This window comes from Pelmatolapia mariae, linkage group LG7, assembly GCF_036321145.2.
Source record: "Pelmatolapia mariae isolate MD_Pm_ZW linkage group LG7, Pm_UMD_F_2, whole genome shotgun sequence".
In the NCBI taxonomy this organism is placed as follows: Eukaryota; Metazoa; Chordata; class Actinopteri; order Cichliformes; family Cichlidae; genus Pelmatolapia; species Pelmatolapia mariae.
The window spans coordinates 59,212,226-59,223,044 of NC_086233.1; positions in this window are offsets into that span (position 1 = coordinate 59,212,226).

Below are 10,819 nucleotides of genomic sequence, written 5' to 3' on the forward strand. Positions count from 1 at the left end.
CAAATCAAATATGTGGAGCTACCTGCTGTGGCAAACCCTTGTGAATAAGGCAGCAGCTAAAAGTAGCTTCTTCTGCTATAGTGATTATTTCCTACAGTACATACCATGTTGAGGTAGCATGGCACTGGGATGGTGGGAATGATAAAAAGGTATAAAATCGTCTCACTCTGGCAGGTGATATCAAAGAAAGGGTTGGGGGAGCTGTCGGTCTGCTCACACCCACACAGCCTGCAGAAGATGTCTAAGTGACAATATCTATGGGTGTGAAAGAACAAGGTGTGTACACATGTGATATATGAAATAAAAGGAATCTCGCATAAACCTCTAGAGAACAAGTCGCCCTTTTGAATGACAGAATACATTAAACATGTTGTTTATTCCCAGCAAGATATAGTTCCAGTCAAACAGCTGCAGCTATAGTAAGACACTGATGCCATTATGAATCTAGATAGAGATCAAAGGACACAAAACCTGTCCTATAATATTATGACCTCAATTTAGTTTGTCCTGACTGTCCCTTCTGAATCAGTTGGATCACAAACCATAATCCCCTGTCTCTGTGGATTAATAATGTAATCTTCAGAGCAAACACTGAGCGTAAATGAAATGCTTAGGTATTCACCTGGGCCGTATTGAAATGAGTGAATGACCCCAGTCAGACATCATTCACGCTGAAACAAAAACTTCACAGCGTTCACCTTGCTTGGACTGTTGCAGTGAACATTGAAGGTATTTCATCACGCGCACACACGGGGTTTGAAAGTCACCCGAAGTATGTAATCAAGTAGTTTCCTGTACTTCTTTTTTTTCCCTTTTCCCATTTGGATGCAGGAGATTATCATAGGCCTTCTGAGGGACATTCTTCATTACATTTGATCATCTGACTCATTTTTGTGAGGCTTGAAGTAAAAACCGGTCTCTTTTGTGCTATAATCCCCTGTTTGTCTGTTCTTCCGTTCTTTCTTTTTCATCCAAGATCAGGCAAGCGTCCAATGAGCAGCAAGGGACCGTCACTCTTTTAACACATAATAAAAGTGAACAAATTGTCATACAGCACATGCAGCTTCATTTAGTGATGACTAACACAAAGAAGAAGGTGTAGACTGGCTTAGTAAACGGTTTAAAATAATCTGAAACATGCAGTTGGTCAAGTTTCACGTTTGTGATTTCTGTTTTGAATTTAACTTGCAGTGATTTTACTTCTGCAGGAACATTTGGCACCCAGTCCCACCCTGCAGGGATCTCCATGAATCCTGGAGGCAGATGAGCTGGTGTGCAGTGCAATGATATGGACAGAGAGGGTATGTTCAAGGTGGGGACAGATAGAGGTAGGTATGCTGCTGTTTTGTACGGTATTGCAGAAACCATGCCCATGGGGAAGAGTCAAGGCCCAGTAGGCTGTGAGGCACTAATTTAGCACTGAAGTTAGAGAAAACTGAACCACAGGGTACAACATCACCAGGAGTTTAGTATGCAGAGGGCATTATCTCAGAATATGATGATGTTTGCAAATTGAACAAAGAAAACGTGACGCAGACGAGCAAATGAGGAGAAACCAGCCTCTTTGTCAAGGGTGCCATAGTTTTAATCAGCAATTCTACTAAATCAAGAACTGCAGCTTTTTAGGAATTTCTTTCCTCGCACTCACCCAACATCTGCTTGTCTATCTTTGACTGTCTCCGCCCATCTGTCGGCCTGCCTGTCTGTCTGTCTGTCTGTCCACCCGTCCTTCAACCTTCATCTCCTTCAGTCTCTCACAAACACCCCGCCTCGCTGTCCTCCAACCTTCGTTTTTTCCTGGGCAGCACAGCAGCCCACAGGCTTTGATGAGAGGTCTAAGCTAAAATGTCACAGGGATTAAGAGGTTTTGCCTCCTGCATCCCTCCGGATCAGTTCTGGCTGCCCTCTGTGCCTCAGCTTCTTCCCCCCCAAAACAGGTGCGGATTGGCATTTCTTTCTGCTCCTCTGTGTCCTATTGAATTTATTTCCGGAGAGGGAGGTGGAGGGAATAACATTCTTCCATGTTTATAGATGAGTAAAAGAGGAAACAGGGTATGAGGAGAGGTCAAGTGAAAGGATGAGGAGGAAACAGGAGATCAAAATCCTTTGAGCAAAATATTTGAGTGAAAAATTGTTTTCTATATTTCAGTTCAGCTTTGATTATTCATTTATTTATATCACTTTGATAAATATTGAATCTTCCTTAACAACAGATGCACAGAAACAGATGTGTGCCCTCAGAATATAAATGCAAAATAATGGAAAAGCTGTCATTTAAAACTTTTAGAACTCGACTTTCATTTTTACATTGAGTCGCTGCACAGAAGATGGACGCAAGCACTCTGCAGCTGTCTTCTGCAGCCATCCAAATACCGTTGTCTCCAAATGAGTTGTCTCCAGAGATGTGCGGCTCAGAGGGGCCTTCACATAGATAGAGCTGTTGCCATATTAAGCAGCAACAGCAGTGTTCTCTCTGATTGCTTCTGCGAAAAGTTAAATAGACCTAAACGCCCACACAAGTCCACCCTCTATCTTTCCACAAAGATTTTTGTCAGTTGTGGAGCACTGCTGCAGTGAATTAAAGAGCAAGCTACAATCCCATGTGAACAAGTGAAGAATCTAAATACAGAAACTGTAAAAATAGCTCTGCTGTCAGTGTTACGTTAGCGGTGAATGTATCAAAGTGTGGATTCTTCAGTGTTCTTAGTCGTGAACAGTTTATCTGAGGAGAGGGCACGCAATATCAAAGGACATCGTCAATGTGATCTTTGATGTGCTGAATATCGTAGCTTCTTTTTAAAAGTACCAACTGCTTTCATTATGTAGCCACTGAAGAAGCTCAGACAGCTGAAACCGGAGTGACTTTTTTAGTCTTAGAGTCCATCTTTTATCAAGAGTGAATGTGTATCTTGGGGCTTTCCGGGAATTCAGTGCTGACAGAAAATCACACAAAATAAAATTCAACCAACTGAATCATCCTGTTTTTGTGTTTTTGAGTATGAATGTGCTTAGAAAGAAATCTAGGTCATTTCGCCATCATTAATATGCCAGCCAGGTGTAGCACAAAGAGGATTAGAGGGAAATAATGCCAATAGGGCTCTCTATGTCTGCCTCTCCTTCATTCTATCTCTTTCTCTCAAACCAAACAATCACACTTAAGTGCTCCCCGCTGTACCTCAAAGAGCATTTCCATGACAAGCAGTCAAAATTTGCAATAAAATATTTCTGTATTATACCAAGCTTCAAGGATGAGCTTGTTTAAAACCCATTAAACAAGAAACAGTTCCAAAATTTAACTTCTGACATTGCATAAAATCATTAAAGTAAATGTCAGCACAGACACTGTATAGTTTCCCTGCCCCTAAAACTCACAGGTAGGAGTTTTAAGCAGCAAACTTCACCTGAAAGACAATCATGAGCCAAACTGTGCCATTCACAAATGTGAATCACTGTATATCTCTGTAAGTTCTCAATATAATTTTGGCCCGTCTAGTTGTTGCTCTGCACCCCATTCTAATGCCAAACACACCAGTGCAACTCCACTGCACCTGAAGGTTAACTAGCTAACACAGATGGGCGCAAATAGGAAGCTTGATGCAGAAGGCAGAAATCACATCCGTCTTCGCTGAGTGTAAAAATAGGCTTGCGTCATTTGCCGAGAGACAACTTCTGTTTTGAAAGAACATACTCTCTGGCATTATTATGATCTTTGAATAAACACACCAGTAGAGATATAGAGCCATAGACAGGGAACACACGTTTGCAAAGCCACAAACAAACACAAATCTACAGCAAAATTTGTGTTCAAGCCTGTTTCAAAGGGATAGCTCTGTAAAGTGGGAAGCTAGGTTACAAAACGTGCTGGTTTGTGTCACATTTTCTAGTGAGTCTACATGCTCAACATAGCTATAGTTTTATTCATTTGTATATATCTTTTTTAAATGCAACTCTAATTCCAGCATCTGTCACATTCTGGCAGGTTAAGAAGTGTCTGTGTGGTAGTCTTCTTGTAAAACGAATCCATTTATAGTTTGTGCTTTATTTTTGACTCCTGTCATTTTCTTGCATGAGACAGTAAACAAAACAAACACAGCTCTTCAAAGGTGCATCCAAATGTCTCCGTCCAACATGTCATGGTCCCTTGGTCTCTGACCCGGTTGTTTTAGTTTTTTGTGAGCTCAAAGGTCGTTTGACCATCTGTGTTTGTGTTCTTTATGAGTTCTTTATTCTTTGTTAGCACCCAAAGTTGATCAATATTAAGTTGATCTCTATATTGCTTTGTATGTTGAGTCTTTAGTTCTTGTTAGTTTTTGGTTACTGAAGATTTTGTGGAGTTTGTTTTCAGTTAGTTTCCTTTCAGTTAGTGATTCTGTTCCCTTGTTTTATTGCGTCTTACTTCCTGTTTTATTTTGATATCTGCTGGTCTTTTATGTCTTGTGTCCACTTTTACTTCCTTCCTGTCATTTTCTAAGTAAACTTCAGCTGTGTCTTTTTACTCCAGGTGTTTCCACTCTCCCTAATTACATCTTGTGTACATGTAGTTTCAGTCTCCTCTTCAGCCCCAGTGTGGTTTATGCTTCTATTTGCAGACTTTGTGTTATGTAATTTGGTTTCCTGCCAAATAAAGGTTGGTTTTAGTTTATTCTTGCCTGTCTGTGAGTCCTGTGTTTGGGTGCTATTTCTGCAAACCTCGACACACTGATCATCTGCCAGATAGAGAGGAAGAACTGTCATAAGTTTGAAACTGGCTTGAACTTATACCTTCCTCAGAAATGTAAAAAAAAAAAAAAAAAAAGAATATATTTTGGACATAAATGATTATCTGTAGCTTATTTAGTTTAGTCATGAGATAAGAAATCTAAAGTGTTGGTCTTGCAACAATATTAAATATTACAATTAAATAAGAATGGTCTCATATTCTCAGTGTGTTCTTCCTGAGGTCATGTTTTGTTTTTAGCAGTTTTACAAGAAGCACTTTTTACTGTTTTTTTCTTATCTAACAGGAAGACAAAATCTCTAAAGATTCACTCTCAGAAAATTGAAGTCAGTAACTATCATCAGTGAAGCAGATGTCTGAGGTCTCAGCGGGCCCCGTCTCTAGAGATGAGAGGAAGATCTACTCTGCCGACCACTCAGACCAGTCCACCTCCCTGGATTTATTTCATAAGAGGCAAAGGAAGTGAAAACAAAAGGGAGACGCCTTCAAAAAGCAAAAACATAGGAAGAAAAAAAGAAATTAGCCAGGCAGGATAAAAAGCACAGAGCATCCTTAGAGGGAATCCAATGAAAAATCGGGTGGACTTTAAGGATCTTGTGCTTCTGATAAATGAAGCAAAAAAGAAGTTGCGGGGGGGGGGGATCACTAGGAATGCAAAACTGGGTGGATGAATTGATGCACTGATGCATGACCACTACACGGTGCCATGGTTGTTACTGTTGTCTCACAGTTAGCTGGCGTCTTTCTGTGTGGAGTTTACATGCTCTCCCTGCACCTATGTGGTTTCCTCCAACTACCTTTCATAGTTTAATTACAGAATCTAAACTGGCCATAGGTACGGATGTAGTGTGGAATCAATATAGATGTGAAATCAAGCTCTTGTTGTGTAGAGCATTTTGGTCATTATACCAGAAAAGTGCTGTAATCAATGCAAATCTATTCAATAATAAAAGATCACTGAAACAGATGAGCAGGAGGAGGCCGCCAGTTTTACACAAGTAAGATCATCTCGACAACAAACTTTCTCACCTTATTTCTCATACCACCGTTCTTGTTTTTTTTAAACTCACTCTTCAACTTTCAGCCAATATGAGTAGGATTGCAACTAAAGAACATTTTCTCAGTTAACTTAGTCATCACCTTTCTGAACATTTCAGTCATCAGAATTAAATCCTAAAAATGTCATGTTGTCTAGCTTTGCTGACATTTTCTAGGAAACTTAAATAACACAATTAAGCACCAGTGTTTACATAGAAACGGCATGAAGGTGTGAGTTGAAGTAAATTGCATTTTACTTCAACTGCATGACTTACAACCCCGGCCTACATACGATTATTCAGCGCACATATTCTCATCTTCATCAAGACTGGATCATTCAGCTGAAATCGGCTCTGTTTTTTCACCAATGCCTTCCCACCAGTGCTCCTTTAAAGCGCTTCTGTTTTCATAACAGACGAGTTCTTTTTTACCCTGAACTCACACTGCACCAACGCTATCTGTGCCCACCTGCTGCCTTTTGGACTGGTTTGGATATTTAAATATTCTCGTCTCTGTTAGACTCTTCAGACTCCCACTGCTTTCTGGACTTCTAATTTTCTTCCAACTTTCTTTAACTTTTGTAGCAATATTTTCACATTTGCTTTTTTTTCTCTTTTGAGTTACTCTCATCTCATTGTGCAATCCCCTAACTTTTTCATGTGCTACTTTCTAAACTACTTTTTAACTAAGTAATCATCAGCAGTGATTTTTTTTTTCAGGTCCTTTATAGCAGTAGCAGAATTAGCATGAAAATGTAAAAAATGTCCCAAAAATACAGTGTATCCAGAATAGCTAATTATATGGTAGCAACTAAATGCATTTAGTGATGTAGACATGATCAAGATGACCTGCTGAACTTTAACTGATTATCAGAATGGGGAAGAAAGATCATTTAAATACCTCTAAGGGTGGCATGGTTGTTGGTGACAGGAAGGCTGGCCTGAGAATTTCAGAAACTGCTGATCAACTGATCTTCCCCCACAATTATCTCGAGGGTTTACAATGAATCCTCCAAAAAGAGAAACTTTCAAGTGACTGACTGGTCTCTGTCTCTGAACGCGCCATTCCACAAAACTCAAATCAAACTCAAACTGCTTCTCTGAACATGACAGTGAGTTCGCTTTACTCAGATGGCCTCCACAGTAACCACATCTCAGTTCAATAGAGCATGTTTGGGATTCAGTTGAAAGGGACAGTTTGCATCATTGATGTGAAACAGAAAAATCTGCATCCCTGCTGGACAACATCTCCCACCCCATGCATGAGACTGTGACAGCACTGAGCAGCTCCTTCAGTGGGAGACTGCGGCACCCACGGTGTGGGACGGAGAGATTTCGCAGGTCTTTCCTCCCCACTGCTGTCAGACTCCACAACAAAGACTTTAACTGATCTAACACACACATCCACAAATGTGCAATAACACAAATGTGCAATAATCTTTCTGGCACCGTTGTATTTTTCACTCTGTTGTATATAGCATTTGTATTCTATTTTTATCCTATTGTATATTTTATTCTATTTTATTCTACTGTATATAGTATTCTATTTTTATTCTATTCTGTACAGTTGTGTACTGTATTTATTCTTATTTTATTTTATTCTAATTGTCCTTCATAACTCTTGCACTGTCCACTTCCTGCTGTGACAAAACAAATTTCCCACGTGTGGGACTAATAAAGGTTATCTTATCTTATCTTATCTTATCTTATCAACTGTGAGGTGTTAACATCTCGATATAGACTAAAATTTCTAATGAATGACGTTTTGTTTGTTTTTTTAGCAACTTTTTGAATCTATGCTGCAAAGAATGATTTAGTTCTGAAGACAAAAGTGGTACCTGGTAAAGTGTCTGACGAGCACGTTTACTGAACAGCATGTTGTGTCTTATCAATGAGTTGTAAATGGGCGTTTGCTCAGTATCTGTTTTTTAGGAACTAGGACAGACAGAGAAGAACAGGACATACAATGAAGAGGAAAAAGTAAAAATAAAGGGGAAAAAGAAAAAACATGCATATGACATTTTAAAGTTTTTATTAATGTAATGATGTGTTCAGATATTATTATTTCTATCAGTAATTTTCCTTATCTGCCATACTGGAATCAACAAATAAATTTTTTTGCCCATACGTTATCTTCTTGAAAACTGTAAAGTGTGATTTTCTTTCTTTTTGCAAATTTGCAGAAAAACATCAAGGGTGTGACCTCAGTGGAATTTATACAGACTTCTTCTTTTTCCTCTGTTAAATGCCGCAGGCATTGCCCCAATTGGAAAAAAGAAGGGGGGGGGGGGGGGGGGGGGGGGTGCTGTACCATTTCTGTTCATTATATTATATTATATTATATTATATTATATTATATTATTACAGTCTATAGTTTAGCAGTTTATCCTGTGTTGGAGTGATAGACACAATTTACTGCAGCTCTCGGCACATGGTATAGCCAAGCTTTTTAACATCCTGAAGAGCACACAAGGACACGCAAGGTCTGAGAGCAGAGGATGATAATGTATTGGTTAATGGATGTATCATTGCTAGATGTACATACATTTTCCACTTGTAATGATATACTGAGACCTCTGACACCCAAGCAGAAAGGAAAACGTTCATCAGAAATGGAGGCTGCTAGAAACTCTCTGTCAGCACAAGCTCTTTGGAGAACATTAATGCCTGCAATAGCCCACAGAGTACCATCAAACAAAGTGACCTGTGGGAAATATTAGCATTATGGCCCAACTGAGTGTAGCCTCAGCAATCATAACCCAGAACAGATCACAGCCTTATTTGTCCAGAGACAGGACACAGCAGGGGTTCAAGCTGAGTGCCCTATCATGGCTCATTCACCAAAAAAGACTCAAGAAAAATGTGGAGACCAAACTGGCAGGATCCCACAGAGAGTGGAGCATTGTGTGGATTAAGAACATCATAAGAGGAGACATTTGGGCTGGAAGCAGTATAACCAGAAACCTTGGGCACAGACTAAATCTATGAAAAACTAAAAGCTTTGCTGTAACAAGTAAGTTTGGTTGGCTGTGTGTCTTGTTTTTTTCTGAAATAATAGAGCCAAGGGGGGAATAAAAATCCTTTTGCAATTTGCCATGCTGGCTGCTGAGAGAGAGAGAGATCAAGGACACTGAACAAAGAGGCAGAGAAGTAGGCAGGGAGAAAAGACGTTCTTGTGTTCCACTTGCAGTGAGACAGCAACCTGTTCAGCACTTTGTAGCTTGCAGTCACTTGCTACTCGGTTAGACTGTAGAGTTATACCATCAAAGAGTTTGCTGGGGCTGCTTAAAAACGACTCTCTATGGCAGGTATCAAAGCTTACAGCGCTAATTAGCTCTCAATGTGTAGTTATTTGCTGCAGGAGGCAAAACTTACATAAACTTCTTGGATTTACATTTTTTATCACTCATGTTGCGGTTAATTGCTCATTTCTTTGGCTTTTAAAGTCAAATTTACATGTAAAACCCAGGGTGAGGAAAAACGGTTGGATTTGTACACTAGCTCACATGTAAACATGCTCACGTGTATGTTCGGTTCTTTTCTTTTGTTAAAAAAATCCTATCTAGTAGGTAACAGTATACGGAGCTTGACATTTGCTCATACTTTCACGGAGGTTTTATATGTCCAGTATTGTTCCTTCAGCTTCTCATAGTGTGTATTCATTATGTCCACACAAAGAAGTAGATACACAGCTACACATGTGAAAAGAAATGAGGGCTGGGCATGAGGGAGAAATCCAAATTCAAAGTAAGAAAGAAGGAGCACAGTTCATCGGTGATACAAACACAATGCTTTATCTCACACAGCAGGTGTGTGGATTACCTTTTTAATTGGATCTTGGTGTGAGACTGGAAAAGGCAAAGGCCTATTGTAGTCGCTGCTGAAAGGGGGATGACAAAGCAAGAAAAGGACAGGGAATGAGCAGAGGAAGGGAGGTGAGTTACAATCTTGCATGCTTTTGGGAACACACACCCAATCATCACAGGAAGAGTGTGTTAAATGCAACCGGCACACTTTTATATAGACCTAAACACATTCAGGTATATAAGCACGAGCACAGGGCTAGCGGTTCTTCCGCTTGTCCTATTAAATCACAATATAGGATATTAGCTGTATCACTGTGTCAGTTGGTAAGGATGTGCCTTTGTCCCCTCTTATCCACTAGAGTTAAATGATGTTGCACCTAACCCCACGGAAGTGGGAGTCCAATATTGTAATTACCGTCTGCCATTTGCAAAACTATACTTTCACATGTCAAAGGAGTTTGCAAAGAAAAGCGTCTGGACTTCTTAAAGTTGCTTGAAGACGTTTCACCTCTCATCCGAGAAGCTTCTTCAGTTCTAAGGTCAAAAGGCCGAGAGTCCCAGATTTAAACCCAGTGGGAGTATCCCCCCAAAGAGGGACAAAGGACCCCCTGGTGATCCTCTAATCACATGAGCCAAGGTGTGAAAGCGGGCGTGGGACCTAATCAGCCAGGGTTTCAGGTATGCTCATTGTGAAACCTGGCCCCACCTTGTCGTGTGAATTCCTGAGGTCAGATGGCCCAGGATGTGAGTGGGCATTAAGGCGTCTGGGGAGGGAACTCAAAACTGGATTATAGATGGCAGACAGTTGGTGTCGTAAACCACCGCCTCTGTTCAAAGATGGTCGCTCACAGTGGACATAGATGGCCTCTTTCACTCAGGTCCTTTGTCCCTCTTTGGGGGGATACTCCCACTGGGTTTAAATCTGGGACTCTCGGCCTTTTGACCTTAGAACTGAAGAAGCTTCTCGGATGAGAGGTGAAACGTCTTCAAGCAACTTTAAGAAGTCCAGACGCTTTTCTTTGCAAACTCCTTTGACTACGATGACCTGGATGACTGAGAACCTTCACAGACATATACTTTCACATCTCTATTGGTGTCTACTTAAAGCCAGGTGCAGTTCACCTCACCTTTACATCACCATCATCATAGTATCAGAGCTCCTCCAGACCTCCGGGGTCAAAGCAGAGCACACAGAACAGCGCATGTGAGAGAGGCAGATGACCTCTTCCTGCAGCTCGTCCACCTTCACCTCCTCCATG